The sequence below is a fragment of the Chrysemys picta genome, chromosome 3 (genome assembly GCF_011386835.1).
Source record: "Chrysemys picta bellii isolate R12L10 chromosome 3, ASM1138683v2, whole genome shotgun sequence".
NCBI classification, from domain to species: Eukaryota; Metazoa; Chordata; order Testudines; family Emydidae; genus Chrysemys; species Chrysemys picta.
The window spans coordinates 113,909,075-113,930,369 of record NC_088793.1 but is presented as its reverse complement, the minus strand read 5'-3'; positions in this window follow the sequence as shown (position 1 = coordinate 113,930,369).

Here is a 21,295-nt window from a genome sequence, read left to right as displayed (position 1 = left end):
ATCTGAAACACACTCACCCCAGGTGTGAAACATCTAATTATCTTCACCGGCAATGTTACACAGATTTTGGGGGGAGGGGAAGAGGAGGAGGCAGCAAGTAAATAATGTCTCCAATTTAAGCTTTAGGTGGGCAGAATGCAATAATTCAAGTTGGAATTTAGCCAAGATTTTGGGGTTTTAAAAACCTCCATGTAACAGTGTGGCAGGTTCACCATCATCCATGGTGTCTCGGAGTCATTTTAACTAGCACTGGTCAAAACATTTTTTCCAGTGCCCTAACCACTAGGCTACAGAGTCAGACCACCTTTCTGGCCCAGTGAATATTTAATTATGTACTTATTGTGGAACAACTCCAACAGGAGAGAGCATGAAAGAGATACTGACTTTATAGCCCAGTGCTTAGCAAACTTACTTGGAATGTGAGTGACCTAGGTTTAAGTCCCTACTTTGAGTCAGGCAGACTGGGGACTTGAACCTCTGTTTCCTAATGCCAGGTGAGTGCCCTAACTACCAGGCTTTTGACTATTTTAGCATGGAGTTGGAGGTGGGAAGTCTCTCATTCTCATGGTATTTTGAAAAAAAATCAAAACGTTTTGGTTTCATTCTGCATTGGAAGAGAAACAAATTTCAAAATTTCTCACAAAATAAAATTCTTGTTTTCCAGCAGCCTTAACTCTAACCTTAGGTGCTGACTCATGCTGTTGGTTGGATCTTCTTACCAGGATGCAAGGAGGTTTGAAATATTTCTTTGGAACAGAGGAAACTAGAAAGTGGGCAGGTTATTGGTGTTTAAATTTAAAAAAGGCAAACGCCCAGTAATGGGGACAATTATCATTTAGTATTGCAGTAGGTGGAAACTCCAGCCAAGGTGGGGGTCCCAATGTTTCAGGCATTGTACAAATACATCATGAGAGACAGCTCCTTTCCCAAATAGCATACACTGTAAATAGACAGGACAGACAAAGGATGGGAGATAAAACAAAGGCACAAAGAGATGATGTGACTTGTCCAAGGTTACATTTCAAGTCGGTGGAAGATCTGGAAATAGAATCCAGGCCCCCGAGTCCCCATCCCTTGGTCTAGCCATTAGACCACACCATTTCTCCTATCATAGAATAGAACAGAATAGAATATCAGGGATGGAAGGGACCTCAGGAGGTCATCTAGTCCCATCCCCTGCTCAAAGCAGGACCAATCCCCAACTAAATCATCCCAGCCAGGGCTCTGTCAAGCCCGACCTTAAAAACCTCTAAGGAAGGAGATTCCACCACCTCCCTAGGTAACCCATTCTAGTGCTTCACCACACTCCTAGTGAAAAAGTTTTTCCTAATATCCAACCTAAACCTCCCCCACTGCAACTTGAGACCATTACTCCTTGTTCTGTCATCTGCTACCACTGAGAACAGTCTAGATCCATCCTCTTTGGAACCCCCCTTCAGGTAGTTGAAAGCAGCTATCAAATCCCCCCTCATTCTTCTCTTCTGCAGACTAACAATCCCAGTTCCCTCAGCCTCTCCTCATAAGTCATGTGCTCCAGCACCCTAATCATTTTTGTTGCCCTCCACTGGACCCTTTCCAATTTTTCCACATCCTTCTTGTAGTGTGGAGCCCAAAACTGGACACAGTATTCCAGATGAGGCCTCACCAATGTCGAATAGAGGGGAATGATCACGTCCCTTGATCTGCTGGTAATGCTCCTACTAATACAGCCCAAAATGCCGTTAGCCTTCTTGGCAACAAGAGTACTCTGTTGACTCATATCCAGCTTCTCGTCCACTGTAACCGCTAGGTCCTTTTCTGCAGAACTGCTGTCTACCCACTCAGTCCCTAGTCTGTAGCAGTGCATGGGATTCTTCCGTCCTAAGTACAGGACTCTGCACTTGTCCTTGTTGAACCTCATCAGATTTCTTTTGGCCCAATCCTCTAATTTGTCTAGGTCCCTCTGTAACCTATCCCTACCCTCCAGCATATCTTCCACTCCTCCCAGTTAGTGTCATCTGCAAACTTGCTGAGGGTGAAATCTACGCCATCATCCAGATCATTAATGAAGATATTGAACAAAACTGGCCCCAGGACCGACCCTTGGAGTACTCCACTTGAGTGCTGCCAACTAGACATGGAGCCATTGATCACTACCCATTGAGCCTGATGATTTAGCCAGCTTTCTATCCACCTTATAGTTCATTCATCCAGCCCATACTTCTTTAACTTGCTTGCAAGAATACTGTGGGAGACCGTATCAAAAGCTTTGCTAAAGTCAAGGAATAACATGTCCACTGCTTTCCCCTCATCCACAGAGCCAGTTATCTCCTCACAGAAGGCAATTAGGTTAGTCAGGCATGCCTTGTCTTTGGTGAATCCAGGCTGACTGTTCCTGATCACTTTCCTCTCCTCTAAGTGCTTCAGAATTGATTCGTTGGGGACCTGCTCCATGATTTTTCCAGGGACTGAGGTGAGGCTGACTGGCCTGTAGTTTCCTGGATCCTCCTTCTTCCCTTTTTTAAAGATGGGCACTACATTTGCCTTTTTCCAGTCATCCGGGACCTCCCCCGATCGCCATGAGTTTTCAACGATAATGGCCAATGGCTCTGCAATCACATCCGCTAACTCCTTTAGTACCCTTGGATACAGTGCATCTGGCCCCATGGACTTGTGCGCGTCCAGCTTTTCTAAAGAGTCCTGAACCACTTCCTTCTCCACAGAGGGCTGGTCACCTCCTCCCCATACTGTGCTGCCCAGTGCAGCAGTCTTGGAGCTGACCTTGTTTGTGAAGTCAGAGGCAAAAAAGCATTGAGTACATTAGCTTTTCCCACATCCTCTGTCACTAGGTTGCCTCCCCCATTCAGTAAGGGGTCCACACTTTACCTGACCTTCTTCTTGTTGATAACATCTGTAGAAACCCTTCTTGTTACTCTTAACATTCCTTGCCAGCTGCAACTCCAAGTGCGATTTGGCCTTCCTGATTTCACTCCTGCATGCCTGAGCAATATTTTTATACTCCTCCCTGGTCATTTATCCAATCTTCCACTTCTTGTAAGCTTCCTTTTTGTGTTTAAGATCAGCAAGGATTTCACTGTTAAGCCAAGCTGGTCATCTGCCATATTTACTATTCTTTCTACACATTGGAATGGTTTGTTCCTGCAGCCTCAATAAAGATTCTTTAAAATACAGCCAGCTCTCCTGGACTCCTTTCCCCCTCATGTTATTCTCCCAGAGGATCCTTCCCATCAGTTCCCTGAGGGAGTCAAAGTCCAGGGCTTTTCTAAAGTCCAGGGTCCGTGTTTTGCTGCTCTCCTTTCTTCCTTGTGTCAGGATCCTGAACTTGATCATCTCATGGTCACTGCCTCCCACGTTCCCATCCACTTTTGCTTCCCCTACTAATTCTTCCCTGTTTGTGAGCAGCAGGTCAAGAAGAGCTCTGCCCCTAGTTGGTTCCTCCAGCACTTGCATTAGGAAATTGTCCCCTACACTTTCCAAAAACTTCCTGGATTGTCTGTGCACTACTGTATTGTTCTCCCAGCAGATATCGGGGTGATTGAAGTCCCCCATGAGAACCAGGGCCTGTGATCTAGTAACTTCTGTTAGTTGCCTGAAGAAAGCCTCGTCCACCTCATCCCCCTGGTCTGGTGGTCTATAGCAGACTCCCACCATGACATCACCCTTGTTGCTCACACTTCTAAACTTAATCCAGAGACTCAGGTTTTTCTGCAGTTTCATACCGGAGCTCTGAGCAGTCATACTGCTCTCTTACATACAATGCAACTCCCCAACCTTTTCTGCCCTGCCTGTCCTTCCTGAACAGTTTATATCCATCCATAACAATACTCCAGTCATGTGAGTTATCCCACCAGGTCTCTGTTATTCCAATCACATCATAATTCCTTGCTGTGCCAGGACTTCCAGTTCTCCCTGCTTGTTTCCCAGAGTTCTTATATAGTTTGGACTACATTATGTGGGTGGGTGAGATGTGTCTTCTGAACAGAATAAGAACACCTGTGTGCACTCTGTTTGCAGAAGGAGTCATGGAATCTTTTATGTGAATCACTAGTAAAAGAGATATCAACTGAGGCCTGTTGGAAAGTCTGTTACATTCAAACCCATGCATGCCAGATTTAAAGCTCTATAAATTACATTAAGACTATGTAACTATGATAGGAACTATAAACTTCTCAGAAGATTATAGATAAGGATCTCACTCTTTATTTTTTTCCCTTAATGGTGTAAGTTAGATAGATAGCCCAGCCCCACTAGAAATATCTGCAGACCCAAAACAACAAAAATTGTTCCAGAACTGCAAGATGTGAAGCCAGTGCGGGAGAGTTTGTGAAAATGAACTCTTCCCTTACTGTGTTCTGTCCTCTTCCATTCTGGATCCTTACTCCATAGTTTCCTCCCACAGCCACGTAGCAAACAGAAGTTACTCTAGGTTACAGATAGGGGATGGAATTTGGCAGTTCTTCAAGGAGGAACAGCAGAGACAGGTGCTTCCTACTCCTCTACCAGTCCCAAGGCTTTTTGTAAGGGGCAGGAAGATTTCACTCTGGTTTATTTCTGCCTTTTTTTTTATTGTGCTTTTTGTGGGGCAGGCCATGTTGCATTACCCCTAACTTATGGCTATGTCTCATAGGCAGTCTGGCCTTTTGTAAATAATGCTCTCCCAAGAGTGCCTCTTGTTTTCTGTTATCTCCTTTCTTCCCTGCCTCTCCTTCCCAGCTCCCATGGTCTATTGTCATTTTTCTCTATGCTTGTTACAACCCTGGATGAGCTCCACTTTCAGGTCACTCACCAGGCTGCAAGGCAATAGATTCAAACCTTGAATTCCACATGCTCTTAGGCTGGCTGGGTCTGGACAGCTCCAGTCACTGTCACAAGCTCTAGCCTTCTAGGAACATTATCAGAGTGAAGATCATCTAGCTATCTCCCCTTACTGAAATATAGGACTCCATAATCCACTGCCTAGGCCCTGAAACTAGTGCTAGTTCTCCTAACCCTCCCCTGTAGTTATTGCATGCTCCCTTAAATTCCACTGAAGCTGTGGGCCCTCTGAGTTAATGTTTCATTCTTTGTAGACTATGTGACAGTTAAAAGCAAGGGACTCACAGACTTTGCAGAGGAATTTCTTAACCACGCACACTTTACTCTTAGACAAAGCACAAGAGATATAGGGAGCTATAGGAAAAACAAGAATCTACATGTAACACCTTCGCCCATGTCTCATCGGCTAATAGACTCAACGCAGGCCACAGAATCTCACTCACCCACTCCTGTAACAAACCCCTGACCTATGTCTGAGCTATTAAAGTCCTCAACTTGTGGTTTAAAGACTTCAAGGTGCAGAGAATCCTCCAGCAAGTGACCCATGCTCCATGCTGCAGAGGAAGGTGAAAACCCCCCAGGGCCTCTGCCAATCTGCCCTGGAGGAAAATTCCTTCCTGACTCCAAATATGGCGAGCAGCTAAACCTTGAGCATGTGGGCAAGACTCACCAGCCAGACACCGAGGAAATAATTCTCTGTAGTAACTCAGATCCCACCCTATCTAGTGTCCCATCACAGGCCATTGGGCATATTTACCGCTAATAGTCAAAGATCAATTAATTGCCAAAATTAGGCTATCCCTCATACCATCCCTTCCATAAACTTATCAAGCTTAGTCTTGAAGCCAGATATGTCTTTTGAATTCATCCTTCTTAAACATGGGAGACCAGAACTGCACACAATATTCCAGATGAGGTCTCACCAGTGCCTTGTATAACAGTACTAACACCCAGGGCCAGTGCAAGAAAGTTTCACACCATATGCAAAACTTCCACCTTGCGCCCCCCCCCAGCCCTGCGCAGCTCCCCGCCCCCCCCCCTCCGCCCTGAGGCGCCCTCTCTGCCCTGAGGTGCCCCCCCATGGCAGCTCCCCCCTGGGGAGCTGTGCGGCAGCTCCCCACCCCAGCTCACCTCTGCTCCATCTCCTCCCCGAGCACGCTGCCCCTGCTCTAATTCTCCTCCTCTCCCAAGCTTGTGGCGCCAAACATCTGATTGGCGCCGCAAGCCTGGGAGGCGGGAGAAGTGGAGCAGCGACGGCATGCTCTGGGAGGGGGCGTAGCAGAGGTGAGCTGGGGTGGGGAGCCCTGCGGCAGCTCCCCCCCCGCCCTGAGGCACCCCCACGGCAGCTCCATACCCCCTCGGCCTGGGGAGCTGTGTGGCACCTCCCCACCCCAGCTCACCTCTGCTCTGCCTCCTCCCTGAGCATGCCGCCCCCACTCTAATTCTCCTCCTAGGTTTGCGGTGCCAAACAGCTGATTGGCGCTGCAAGCCTGGGTGGCGGGAGAAGTGGAGCGGTGACCGTGCGCTCGGGGAGGAACACTGTAAAAAAAAAAAAATTGGGGGCACCGCTTTTTGGCGCCCCCAAATCTTGGTGCCCTAGGCATCCGCCTAGTTTGCCTTAATGGTAGCACTGGCCCTGCTAACACCTCCTTATCTCTACTGGAAATACCTCACCTGATGCATCCCAAGACCGCATTAGCTTTTTTCACAGCCATATCACATTGGCGGCTCATAGTTATCCTGTGATCAACCAATACTCCGAGGTCCTTCTCCTCCTCTGTCACTTCCAAGTGATGCATCCCCAGTTTTTAACAAAAATTCTTGTTATTAATCCCTAAATGCATGACCTTGCACTTTTCACTATTAAATTTCATCCTATTACTATTACTCCAGTTTACAAGGTGTGATACAGCATGGCCAGAGGGCAGCAGGAGAGTGATAGAGGTGAGATATGTAAACCCCAGGATGATGAGAGCCTTATTCCCTGGAGAGGGAAGAGAGGTTGCTATAGATTAATTAGAGCACCTGAAGCCAATTAGAGCACCAGAAGCCAGTCACCTGGTAAAAACCCCATGCTTCAATCAGACAAAAAAGGGAGTTGAAGCAGAATGGTTTGGTGTTGGAGCAGAGAGCAGTTTGGAGAAGAGCCGTTTGGAGAAGCGCTGTGGTGGGCCAGAAGACCAAGACCCTAGGTAAAGGAAAACCCGGTTTGTGCAGAGCAGAGGGACTCCACAGAGACAAGGGATTGGAAGAAACTTGGCCCAAGCAGAGAGAGGGCAGGATGCCCCACAAGCTGAAGGGCTGGAGAGGGAAGTGGCCCAGGGGAAAGAATCGCTAGTTCAAGTGGTTTGCCGCTATCCCTAGGGCCCCTGGGCTAGCACCTGGAGTAGAGGGCGGGGCTGGGTCCCTCCCTCTCCACTCCCCTTCTCTGGGACACTAGTGGGACAGTTGATACCCCAGATCAGGGGCAAGAAACGGCGCCCTGAAACCCTTCCACAAGAGGAGAAAGCACGGGACCCATCATAGTAGTGCCGGCAATTTGCCACAAAGCTCATCCAGATCTTCCTGTAGGATATCCCAGTCCCTCTCTATTGGCAATACCTCCCAGCTTCGTGTCCTCTGCAAACTTTATTAGCACACTCCCACTTTTTGTGCCAAGGTCAGTAATAAAAAGATTAAATAAGATTGGTCCCAAAACCGATCCCTGAGGAACTCCACTAGTAACCTCCTTCCAGCCTGACAGTTCACCTTTCAGTATGACCCGCTGTAGTCTCCCCTTTAACCAGTTCCTTATCCACTTTTCAATTTTCATATTGATCCCCAACTTTTCCAATTTAGCTAATAATTCCCCATGTGGAACCGTATCAAATACCTTACTGAAATCGAAGTAAATTAGATACACTGCGTTTCCTTTGTCTAAAAAAATCTGTTACCTTCTCAAAGAAGGAGATCAGGTTGGTTTGGCACACTCTATCTTAAAACCATGTTGTATTTTGTCCCAATTACCATTGACCTCAATGTCCTTAACTACTTTCTCCTTCAAAATTTTTTCCAAGACCTTGCATACTAGCATGTCCTCACCATTCAGAGCCTTTCGGTGTTCTTTCAAGGTCTCAGGACTCTCCTCTCCTCCTTCGAAGTCTTGCCTCCTTGTTCTGGTTAGTAAAGGAAAGCCAAAGAGCAGACCTTGTCCTTTTATAAAGTTCTAGTCCCCTCCCCCATTGAGTGGCTTCAAATCCCTTCTCAGGTGATTCGTTGCTTGGTTACAACCCATCTGAAGTCCAGATTGGGAAAACTATCCCATGTTATGAAACATGGACCTTCTGTGTCCAGCTCATCTTCCCTTACCCTCTTCTGCCCAAAACTTTCTGTATGGCTCTGAGTCTTCCCTCATGAGTTCTTTTAAAACTCCTGCTTTGGGCATTTCCACTCTCTTCACCAGAGCCCTGCAGAGAATTTTGGTCAAACCTTGCTTAGGCAACCTCCTTAGCATACCTATTGTCCAGTCACAGCACAGTCATTAAAGTTAAATACTTTTCATTGTCTCTAGCCTGCTGGGTACATGCTAGGTTCTGTCAGCCCATGCACAAAGTCAGAGAAGCATTCCATGATACAACAATTTCCTAACAACTTCATAATATCAACCAAAATTCATAAGTTATATGTACTGATTCCCCAAATTGTCACATAGACCCAGAACTTGGAGAAACTTTGGTCTGGATCTGATCTGTGATACTCAGTCCCATCTAAGAATCACAGAATCATGAAGTAACTAGAGTTGAGGAGCACTCAAAGGATTCAGATGTTCTGTTCAGATAATCACCTACAAATCTGAATGCCAACATTAAAAGGATCTTTTAAACCTGGAACAATTTGGCCTGAGATTTGATAAGAACAGGTTATTCCCTGTTAATATTCATGTTAGCATTCAGATTCTTAGGCTTTTATCTGAACTGAATATATGAATCCTTTAAGGATCATTTGGTGATTCCTACTGCTGCTCAAACTACAAATAAAGTAAGAACAAACTCTCAAGGCATTTTAACACTTCTGCTTCTGATCTTGGATGGAACCCAGAACTTCAGAGATGCACTAATTAATTATTAGAAATTAAAAATGTGGAACTCTTTCAAATTTTAAAAGAAGTTCACTTTGAGTTTAGGACACTGATCTGGATCAGTAAATACTTGATTCCAAACTAGAAGCGACAGTCATTATATGACTTTAACACAATATATTTTCAAATTACTTTGTGTAGATTTCAGTGGAGAAACAAACAACAATAGGTATCTGCTTTCATTATGCTTTACTGAAAAGAAACTATCTCAGGAGAGTGCATTCTACTGAGGCCTCAGGAACTCCTATTTCTGTGGTTGGATTTTGAAGACCACCCAAATTGCCCAGAATTCAGAGGACCTCCATTATATTACAATTGTAACGAGCATCTGCAGCCCATATGAGTATCGCAGAGGAATGAAAAATGACTGTATATACAATATGAGAATAAGGACCATTGAGTGCTGATAATAATCTTGAACACTGCATGCAGTTCTGGTCACCCCCATCTCTAAAAATATATTAGAAATGGAAAAAGGCATAGAAAAGGACAAAAAATGATTATGAGGAGAGATTAAAAAAACAGGAACTGTTCAGCATGGAAAAGAGATGACTAAGAGGGGCAATGATAGAGATCTAAAAAGTCATGAATGGTGTGGAGAAAAAGTGTTATTTACCTTGTCACGTAACACAAGAACCAGGGGTTACCCAATGAAATTAATAGGAAGCAGGTTTAAAACAAACAAAAGGAAGTGCTTCTTCATACAACGCACAGTCAGCCTCTGGAACTTGTTGCTAGGGAATGTTGTGAAGGCCAGAAGTGAAGCAGGGTTCAAAAAAGAATTAGATGAGTCCATGGAGGATAGGTCCATCAATGGCTATTAGCCAAGATGGTCAGGAATGCAACCCCATGCTCTGGGTGTCCAAACCATGGACTGCCAGATGATGGGACTGGACAATGGGGACTGGATTACTTGATAATTGCCCTGTTCTGTTCATTGCCTTTGAAGCATTTGGCGTTGGCCACTGTCAGAAGACAGACTGCTGGGATAGACGGATGATTGGTCTAACCCAATATGGCCAGTCTTATGTTCTAATTAGCACTTAGTACTGTTGAATTTCAAAGCACTGCCCACACTGATTAATCCACATAATGCCCCTGTGAAATAGAGAGATGTAGAAACTGAGACAGAAAGGTAAAATCCTAAATTTTCTAAAATGTTCAGAAATTTTGGTTCTCAGTTCTTGGGTGCTCAGTACCTCTGAACTTTGGGAGCTGTGACTGCTCAGCATTTCTGAAGCTCAGGCTTTGAGTATCTGGACACCCAATATTACTGGACACTTTTGAAAATTTAGTCTGAAATGACTCTCTCTCAAGGCCATAGAGAGTGTCAGTATCATTAGTGTATCTGAATTAGCCTTGAGGAGTTCCTGGCAGCCAGGCCTGTGTTCATACACTCCTTAAGTAGAATTCAACATTACTTAGTTTTTAAAATGTAAATTATAAAGGCAGTGCAGAGCAATTAACACAGTGAAGAATCTTCCAGGCTCCAGGGGCCAGCAGCAGATACCATGACATGAGCCATAGTGACATGTATGCATTTTCAAGGTGAAGACATCTATGGTTTTTCTCCAGTGACCAGCAGTACTGCTGTCAGGACAGTAGGGTGACCAGATAGCAAGTGTGAAAAATCGGGACAGTGAGTGGGGGGTAACAGAAGCCTATATAGGAAAAAGCCCCAAATATCGGGACTGTTCCTATAAAATCAGGACAACTGGTCACCCTACAGGACAGTTACTGGTTTCAGTATGAAATGGAAGGTGACTACAAATAACTTCTTTCCCCCTCACCCTCCATTTACTGAAGCATCAAAACCACTGACCAAGATACAATAATCCAAATGAGTGAATGATTTTTTACGAGTATCTTGACATTTTGATCGCATCCGATTCATTCAATAATATGATCGTTCTGTTTCAAAGCCTGTGTATTGAGAATAAATTTGCCTTGTAACTACTTGGCTCTGAAACTAGGTATAAATGAAAGGGAAGTCTTTATGGCTGAGCTTACACACTGCCAACTGAACAGTAATAAAAATGACATGACAGATACTCCTCTTGCCTGAAAGTGTTATTTGTTTCCATATGTTTCACTGTGCTTTTTAGACTTAATGTATTTCACAGACTAAAACCTTCTCCAATCTATTTTAGTCCTGATGCTATTAATGTGGATATTAACAAATGCACTTTTAGTCGGGTTGGGCAAATTCATTTAGTCTAATTTTGAACCCTCAAAGATCATGGGTTCAAAAGTTCAGCTTGAACTTTAATGGTATCGGGTTCATGTTCTGCTAAGAAAAAAGAGGAAAATATATTAAAAAATAGCTTACCGTGCAAAAAAACTAAAAAGAAACAGGCGGTGAGGAAAGCTTCTATTGAAGAAAAAAGTACATACTATAAAATTCACTCTTGCACCAGGCTAGGTTGGGGGCAGGCAGGGAGTTCTTCTATTCCTACTGTAGGATGCAGGCTTCCATTTAGAAAATGTGACTCCCCCTCAGGAATTTAAATCACAGGAACATGTAGTTCATGAATTCACACTAATTTTGCAAATAAAAAAATAAATAAACCAGGTTGCAAACCCTCAAACTCCACAAGGTTTGTCCATTCCTATCTCTGCAAATTACAAAAGTGGACCATTACTTGCTGCCAAAACCCACAAACTTGTTTTTAGCTTAGATTTATATAAAGAGAATGGACAGTTGACTTCTGATATCCATTATAGATGTTTAAAAGATTTACTGTTTTAAAAAAGAGCAAGAAGTTGTGAGTGGGTTAGAACACTGTGTATTCAGGATCCATTCAACCCAAGGCAATTTGCAGGTAATAAAGAAAATAATGCTCAGTAATAAATTACATGCTTGAGTCCTCATTCTACAAAGCCCATCTGCATACAGATCTCCCACTGAAATCAAAAGGAGATCCACATATGGAGGGCGTAACATGAATGGGTCCCTAGTGTACTTTGTAAACTTATTGTGGATCCTTCAGAAATACACCCTGCACTGAACGGGAGTCAACTCTGGGACAGCTGTTGGTTTAGTGTTTAATATTTGTTTGTTCAGCAGTTACATGTAACTAAGAAAACTAGGATTAGCCTTCTACCATAAGCATATAATAGGTGTGTTTGTAAACTGAGATATTTACACATCTTATGTGTGTGTTTTAAGCCCATCAGAAAAGGAAACACATATAACGACTCAGGGAGCCAATTATAGGGTTGAAATAATGAGAGAGCTGAACCTCTTGTAACATTTCAGCTCCTGAATGGTGGAAATACCATTACAAGAAGGGCTCATAAATGGCTCCATAAGGCAAAAATGGCCTCTGAAAAACAAATACAGGGATATTTTCTCCTATTTCGTTTACCTGGACACCATGATATTTAGGTTTAAATGTGTAGCACTGGCACACAGTAGTGGGGTACTTCATAGACCAGTAATGTTTACAGTGTCTAGAAATCCCAAGAATTGTTTTCCAGTGCTCCATCAGTAAAGAAATACACTAAAGACAGAAAGAAATAGATGCAACAAATTAGTTTATCCCTCTGAATAACTGGGATTTCTGGAAATACTACAAGGGCTGCCTGCTGTATGAGATACCATGTAGAGTTGGGCAAATAATTGATTTTTTGGTTCACCAGCAATTTAAAAAAAAATATTGTGTTGAGTTGAATTGAATGTGATTTTTTTCCAAATCAAGAGTCAGGAAAAAAGTTGGGGATTGAAAAACATTTAATTTGATCTGAAATGAAACCTTTTGTTTTGATTGTGAGCATTTTTCAATATTTTAAAAAATTAGAGGAAATTTGAAAACAAGAAATTGTTTTGTTTTGAATAAAAAAACCCAGACATTTCATTACAACATTTTTTAAACAAAATGGTTTGATTTTTTTAAAGTCAACTGATCTGTGACATATTTTGGCATAGCCAAATGTGCATTTTCATAGAAAAACGTTTTGGTGAAAAAACCTCACCTCTCTAGGACTGTGCCTACTAATGCAACTCAGAGTGAAGCCTCTAGTTTCATTCAGTCAGTAAGCAAATGAATCTCTAAATGGAAATGGAAACTAATTGATTACACCATAAAGACAACTTTCTGTATCTGACAGGCATTGCAAACCTGAATCTGCACAGATTAATTTAAGGATAATATTGCAAACATCATCTGCATTTTGCTGATAGTATTACAACAGTTAATAGCATTTCCCTGAACTTTTGTGTACTGTTTGATAAACAGGTTTCTGTAACATGTGCCATAACCAAATCCCCACCCCCCCAAAAACCAAACCCCACAACCACGTATACATGAAAACATTTGAGCAAAAACCTGCATAGGATGCTATAAAGAAAAAATCTCTCTCTCCATATGGTTTTCCAGCTGCTCATCAGCTTCCTGGCTCTGCTGTTCAATAGCAAACTAAAGCCCATGTTCTGTTCTTCGCAGGGCTATTTTTGTAATGGCACAGTTTTTAAAGTACTGCTTTGGTACACTTCCTGAGGTAGATTAGTTTTGCAGGGCCCTGGGCCAGAGCAAGTGGGGGCCCCTCCCCACTCCTTCCACCTGCAGTCCCCCTGGCTCCATCCCCCAGTGCTCCTGCTCAGGAAATGGGGTTGAGGCATGGGGGCTTCCCCAGCCTGGCATTCTTGCTGGGGAGTGGGGGTGGAGTGTGGGGGCTTCCTCTGCTCCCAGGCAGGAGCACCAGGCGAGCAGAGCTGGGCAAGTCCTCCATGCCCTGACCCTGCTCCCCAGCAAGAACACCAGGCAGTCAGAGCGGGTGAGGGCACCAGGGTCCCCAATTGGCCAGGGCCCCTGGGCATGAGCCCCCTTGGCCCAGTGGCTAATCCACCACTGTACTATTCCACCGCTTATAAGAAATTGTCCTTCTCCAGATAGCAGGCTGGAGAGGAGAGCAGTGCCAGCAACATCCCCAATGATCCTTGTGGTCAAAAAAAGCCTGGAGCCTCTAAAATACAGAGCAGTGGAAGGAGGACAGACAGCCCCCGAACCTGAAGCAAATACTCACCGTCAACCACACACCACACAACAAAAATACCAACCCAGGAACCAAACCCTGCTACAAACCCCATGTCAACTCTGTCCACATATCTATTCAAGGGTCACCATCATAGGACCTAACCACATCAGCCACACCATCTGGGGCTCATTCACCTGCACATCTACCAATGTGATGTATGCCATCATATGCCAGCAATGCCCCTCTACCATGTACATTGGCCAAACCGGACAGTCTCTACGCAAAAGAATAAATGGACACAAATCTGACATCAGGAATCATAACATTCAAAAACCAGTAGGAGAACACTTCAATCTCTCTGGTCACTCAATAACAGACCTCAAAGTGGCAATTCTTCAACAAAAAAACTTCAAAAACAGATTCCAATGTGAATCTGCAGAACTGTAATTAATTTGCAAACTAGATACCATCAGATTAGGCCTGAATAAAGACCGGGAGTGGTTGGGTCATTACAAAACCTAAACTTAATTTCCCCAATACTAATTTCTCCCTACTGTTACTCACACCTTCTTGTCAACTGTCTGTAATGGACCACTCTCTTACCACTTCAAAAGTTATTTTTCCTTCCTTGGTTTCCTGCTGTTAATTGATTTATCTTGTTAGACTGACCTAACACTTGGTAAAGCATCCCCATCCTTTCATGTATTTATACCTGCTCCTGATTTTTTTTAGTCATATATCTGATGAAGTGGATTCTAGCCCACGAAAGCTTATGCCCAAATAAATTTGTTAGTCTCTAAGGTGCCACAAGGAATCGTTGTCTTTTTTGCTGATACAGACTAACACGGCTACCACTGAAACCTGTTTAGTATATGTAATCTCTGGAAGGTGCTCAGACACCACAAAGATGAGTGCAGTATAAATACCTAGACAGCAGTCTGTGAGCAAAATCATCTGATGTGCATTCTCTGCCTTCTCTTTTTTTTTTTTTCAAGATAAGATGAAAAGAATATTGTGAATTTGATCAGAAAAAAGGAATAGGCCCATACAGCTACAATAAAGACAGGTGGACAAAATGGCTGATTAAAAAAAAAAAAAGGACCACTTTCTTTCTACGACCCTCTGTGCAAAGCAAAAAGATCATGCTGGGACTTGGTGTGGTGTCTTGGAACACAGCTTGCTTCCAGGCTGGATTTCATTACTAACACATTTGAACTTTGTACAGAATATGGAAAATTCTATCAATACAATGTGCAGAAATGATGTCAGCCCTTTGATATGGGAGGGTGAGGGACAGCTCTTTTGGAGTATTTGTTTTAATGATATCACAACTGTGTGTTATGTGGTTTGAATTAAATAGAATCCTTTGAGCCTAAACGACCCCATTGATCTTTCATAATATTCCCTTGTTTTGTCTGGTGCTATTTAACATTCAATCTATTGTACTTCCGGGTAGAATTGCCATGTAAATTAATTCCTTTTAACTGATACATTTAAAAGAAAGACGTGAAGAGATAGCAGCTCAACCTAACCTAACCGAGACAAGAGATAATTAAAAAAGCCAAGAAGAACAAACAGATTAATTCACTGTAACTGAGGTGGAAAGTCAGCAGGATTATTATGAATCAAACTCTAGTGGAATCAGATCTGTCAATAAGAGCCAGCTGCTCCACACTAATAGTAGAATTTTAAAAAGCCCTAATTTTAACTCAAACTGACTTTTAAAAAATTGTTTCAAGTCAGTATTTTGAAACAAAATTAAAAATTTTCATTTCAGACTTAAAATGTAATTTTCTTACAGTTCTCTGGTTAAACACCCTCTTCCCCCGAACTAAACCAAACAACATTTTAAGTTGGTATGTCAATTCAAACCAAACATTTTGGATCGAAAATTTCCCATGGTAAAAACAAACAAACAAAAAAACCCCATTTTTTTTTGTCATCAGAATCGACATTTTCACAGCAAAAAAATCTGATTGATTAAACTGTATTTTTTGGCAGTAAAACTTTCCACATGGAAAACACCCAGCAACTCTACTGTAAACTGTTACTCAAATATGCGATGCCCTGTTGGGACAAGCCTTCTTTGGAAGAAGCAATATGATGGACTAGATGAATTTATTATAAAATTACACCTTTGAATTAAAAAAAAGGAGGGGGGGAGGGGGGAAAGAGTTCCACAGCTGTGAGGGAGATTTGGTTCTTCCTAGAATTGGCAAAGTGCCCCATAACTAGAGCAAAAAAGTTTAACTTTAAAAGCCATTTATCAGCCATTAAAAATGTAAGATTCATTCTTAAATTAAAAAAAAACAAACAAACCCAAAAGTACATATTTTAGCTTTTAGACTGGGATTTTCGGAGATCTAAAGGATTTACATGTTCAATTCCCATTGAATTTCTTAGCTCCCCACCCCCACCCCCTTTGAAAATTCCAGATCCAGCTTTTTTTTTTTTTTTTTTTTTCCAGCTGTGATTATTGGACAGCAAAGGGTCTCGGTGATGCGCCCAAACCATCTGGTCAGAACCCCTCAGGGCTGCAGAGCACTGGATGTAGACTCCTATTTTAAAAATATTAATTCAATTAATTAGTTGAGATTCTCCCTTAGGTTATAGTTTGAAAACCACAGACCTGACTAACAATTCTTGCATTTAAACCCCACTGCTTTCTGTGCAGTGGATTTAAACCATTACAATGGTGGCAAAACATCTGGGGTGAAATCTTGGCCCATTGAATTTAGTAGGAGTATTCAACTAACTTCAGTGGGGCCAAGATTTCTCCCCAGCAATATAGGTCTGTAGAGTCAGGCTTTAAATTAGATAATTAGGCCCATCTCTATTCCCTTGCAGACTTTTCTTTCATGAATTTGCCACCAGATACATAAGGACATAGCCTGATTCTTACAAAAATAAGAAAAGAGAGAAGGCTATATCTCCACACCACATTTCCTTTAAAGGAACATAATGTGTTCCTTAACCTGCTGAGAATCCATCACTTTAGCCTGTATCCCATGCACGATAGTATTTGCAAGTACAATAGATTAGTTTAAAAACTCAGTGTAGTCAAAATATTTTCTTCATTTCACAGAGGGGATTTAACATGTGCTTTGTATCAATGTCTTTTCCTGCAACCCGAAACAAGGACAAATTAATGTATATCCTTTGGCATCAAAATAAACCAGCTCTTTCTTGAAAAACAGTTCAGGCAATTTTCTGAATGAGTTCCATACAAATGAGAATGTGTACTTTTGATGCAAAATCCAGATGCATGAGTCATCCCTCTGTTGAGAGTGCAGCGCTATCCAAAGCCAAAATCTCAGAAACACGTTAGCAGGAACAAAACTGTGTAAAATCTGGGCTAATATGACAGGATTACAGTGACAATATTAACAATAGAATCCATCACAACCAGGGATTTAGATCTGGGCCCCAGATGGACACAGAAATGTGCCCAGTTTGGGATGCTCCAGTGCAGAAACTCACAGGCTGTAAATCTAAAACTCAGTTGATTACTAAGACAGAGATAATACTTCTCTTTTGAGACAAGTCATTTCTAATTACGAAACGTTGAAGAGCTGGCATACTCAGCAGAGTGATTAGGCAGAACTGGCACCTTCTTGGTCAACAGTCCTGCTTCCTGTGTGCATTCAGAGCACACACAGAGATTTTAATGACACCTCCCCAAGCTTTTACAGATTTTCACTCCTATTAGCTCTGTGGAGTCAACACAACTAAGTGAAGTCTAGATTCAATTCCTTGCACATTAAAGACTCAGTCCTACTCCCACTGGTGTTAGTGGCGAAGCTCCCATTGATTCGGTGCAGGGCACGATTTACTAAAGGGCATGATTTACTAAAATTCAGTCAGCCACCAGTGTGCAAACCCATCAAAGGCAATCCGGTTGTACAGTAACAGAGGGGTAGCCGTTTTAGTCTGAATCTGTAAAAAGCGATGGCCACGTTAACACCACCCTATATAGAAAACCCACCGACCGCTACGCCTACCTTCATGCCTCCAGCTTCCACCCCGGACACACCACACGATCCATCGTCTACAGCCAAGCGCTGAGGTACAACCGCATCTGCTCCAACCCCTCAGACAGACCAACACCTACAAGATCTTCACCAAGCATTCTCAAAACTACGATACCCACACAAGGAAATAAAGAAACAAATCAACAGAGCCAGACATGTACCCAGAAGCCTCCTGCTACAAGACAGGCCCAAAAAAGAAACCAACAGAACTCCACTGGCCATCACCTACAGGCCTCAGCTTAAACCTCTCCAACGCATCATCAGTGATCTACAACCCATCCTGGACAATGATCCCTCGCTTTAACAGACCTTGGGAGGCAGGCCAGTCCTCACCTACAGACAACCCGCCAACCTTAAGCATATTCTCACCAGCAACCACGCAACGCGCCATAACAACTCTAACTCAGGAACCAACCCATGCAACAAACTTCGATGCCAACTCTGCCCACATATCTACACCAGCAACACCATCACAGGACCTAACCAGATCAGCTACAGCATCACCGACTCATTCACCTGCACGTCCACCTACGTTATATATGCCATCATGTGCCAGCAATGCCCCTCTGTTATGTACATTGGCCAAACTAGACAGTCACTACGCAAGAGGATAAATGGACACAAGTCAGATATCAGGAATGGCAATATACAAAAACCTGTAGGAGAACACTTCAACCTCCCTGGCCACACAATAGCAGATGTAAAGGTAGCCATCTTACAGCAAAAAAACTTCAGGACCAGACTCCAAAGAGAAACTGCTGAGCTCCAGTTCATTTGCAAATTTGACACCATCAGATCAGGATTAAACAAAGACTGTGAATGGCTATCCAACTACAGAAGCAGTTTCTCCTCCCTTGCTGTTCACACCTCAACTGCTAGCAGAGCACCTCACCCTCCCTAATTGAACTAACCTCGTTATCTCCATAGTGATTTATACCTGCCTCTGGGCAACTATACTGAGAAGATTAAGTATTTTGATTTATTACTATATGGTAATCAAGTTTTTCTTTTAATCCATTTTTAGGTGCAGGAGCAGCAGAATTAACCATCACTGCAGAAATGAAAATCCTATGATTTTTGTAGACACTATTCAAATTTAGATCCATCATTTACAAGGGTTAACTATTGTTTTGTGTTAGTTTAAACTTGGGTGTCTGGGTCATCCACAAACATATGTTCTGTCACATGCAGATAAGGTCAATGAGATGTTTTTGGTGTCAAGAGGGAAACATCTCACATTTCTGGAATGACGGTGGGAAGATTTATAAAGTTTTCACTGGCTGGAAAAGAGAAGAAAGCAGAAACATCTGCTGGAGTCACGAGTGGATTGTTGGCTAAGTTCAATCAGCAGGGGAGTCTGAAATAGATCATTCTGCCTTTAGCAGTGGGCGTTAGTGGAGTCATCAAGACTAAGTACTACAGTGGAGGCCAGGACACGTTAACTGAGACCAATATTTGTTTAGAGAAAATCCTCTCCTGAAGAACCAACCAAAGTATTTTCAGACCTATAGGGAATGAAACCATTTGAAAAAGTAAAATAATCCCCAGAAATCTGAGCAAAGGAGCCAGCAACTGATTTTGCATTCCTGTGCTCACACAAATAAATGTATCTCTTCTTAAAGAAAAAGAGAAACACTTTTGAATTTGAGTCTGATATGATTGTTCAATGTTATTCCAAACACCAGAAGAGACAGTCAGACGTGAAAGAGATGGCTATGATATTCTTACCTGTCTTACTGCCCAAAGGTTCTATGATCCTATACCATCCACCAAAGCTAGGAGGATAGACTATAAGCTCTGATGCTGGTTATTACATTCCTAATGCTGTGTTTTGTATTAGAAAATGTTCCTGTAATAATAGATCAGTAGCAGAAGTAAAACATACCATGAGCAATGCAGTAATAGAAACAGAGCCACAAATCGGAACTACTCCCTCCTTTTAGGTTTTAAGCTAAGATCAAAAGAGGGCTTGGTAATCACCAGGGGAGTTTGTCACTAGTGTGTATGTGCTATCTCACTGGCAGTAAAATATAAATAGTATAAAGCGCAACATAGGAACAATGATATGTCCATTTCCCACAACAGTTATTTCCCCCCCTTCCTCATAAATAAGCCAACAATTGTACATGTTCTCTAAAGTTATGGCCTCCTATCAGGAGCTCACATGAAAGCACTGACTGTGTTTTCCATCAGCTAACTTCTAAAGAGAAACTTCCAGATTCCCAAACCACATACTGTAAAACAGTTCTGGCAGCAGATTGACTAGGATCTTACACAGCCCATGACTAGTAACCTAATTTGAAATTGTTTGAAGCATCACACAATAGAACGGGGTCTCAAGAACATTCTTTATCCTGCATGTGGTTGGGAAGAGCTTTTTCTGATCCACACTGTCTTTACGCCACATGCTTGCTTAGAAAGAACTGGTATTTTAGGACAGCGAGGGGCTTATCAGTTTGTCTCAAGTGAATAATGAATGACACTTAATTCAAGCAAACTGAGCAGCTGTGGTCAGCTATTTACCTTGATGGCCTGAAAGCTTAACTGGATAAATGTGTTAAAATTCTGATCCCGTGACTGCACTAGCATGTTTCCACAGTTAAATTGATCAGGCTCCAGACATGAATAACTCTTCACAGTTGCTGTAAATTGATTTCTTCCCTTTAAATGATGGCCAAGCGCCCAAATGAAATATCACTGGTCTTTTATTACATCTTCATTGCTGCTAGAAAGCTAGTACCTTAGGCCCAGATTTAAAAAAAAAAATTAGGCTTTGCAACAGTCAGTTTGTAATGCCTAGTCAGTTAAGCATTGCAATGCTGAGTGGAACAACACCTAAATAGCTTTTAAAAGCTTGCTCTGAAAATGTCAGATATCTGGCATTAAGTCTGGCTTAAAATAATTTGGGGTTCTAAGCATGTTCCTCAATGCCTGCTTCACCTTCTCAAACCAGGGTTTTGGAGCCAGAGATTATTTATTTTACATATTGATAATGAATAGCAGCCCTGTTTTGCCATAGCAATTTTTTCAAGAAAAATCATTCACAGCAATTTGATAAGTTCCAGATTTGTGACCGATCCAGTATTAATAATTATTATTAATTTTTTGGGGGAAAATTTTCTCTCCTGACTTCAGGATCTGTGGGATTCTTCCCGGGACATCAGGAAGAAATAATGACTACAGCTGAGTGAACAAATGTTTTTTCAGTTCAGTGTCTGAACAGAAAGATCCCCTCACCAAAATGACAACCTCCCCACCCTGGAAAATTGTTTGGGCTGAATGAAATTTCACACGTCAATTTGAAATTACATTTCTTTTAGACAATGGCATTTTGAAATGAAATGTTGAAAGGGCT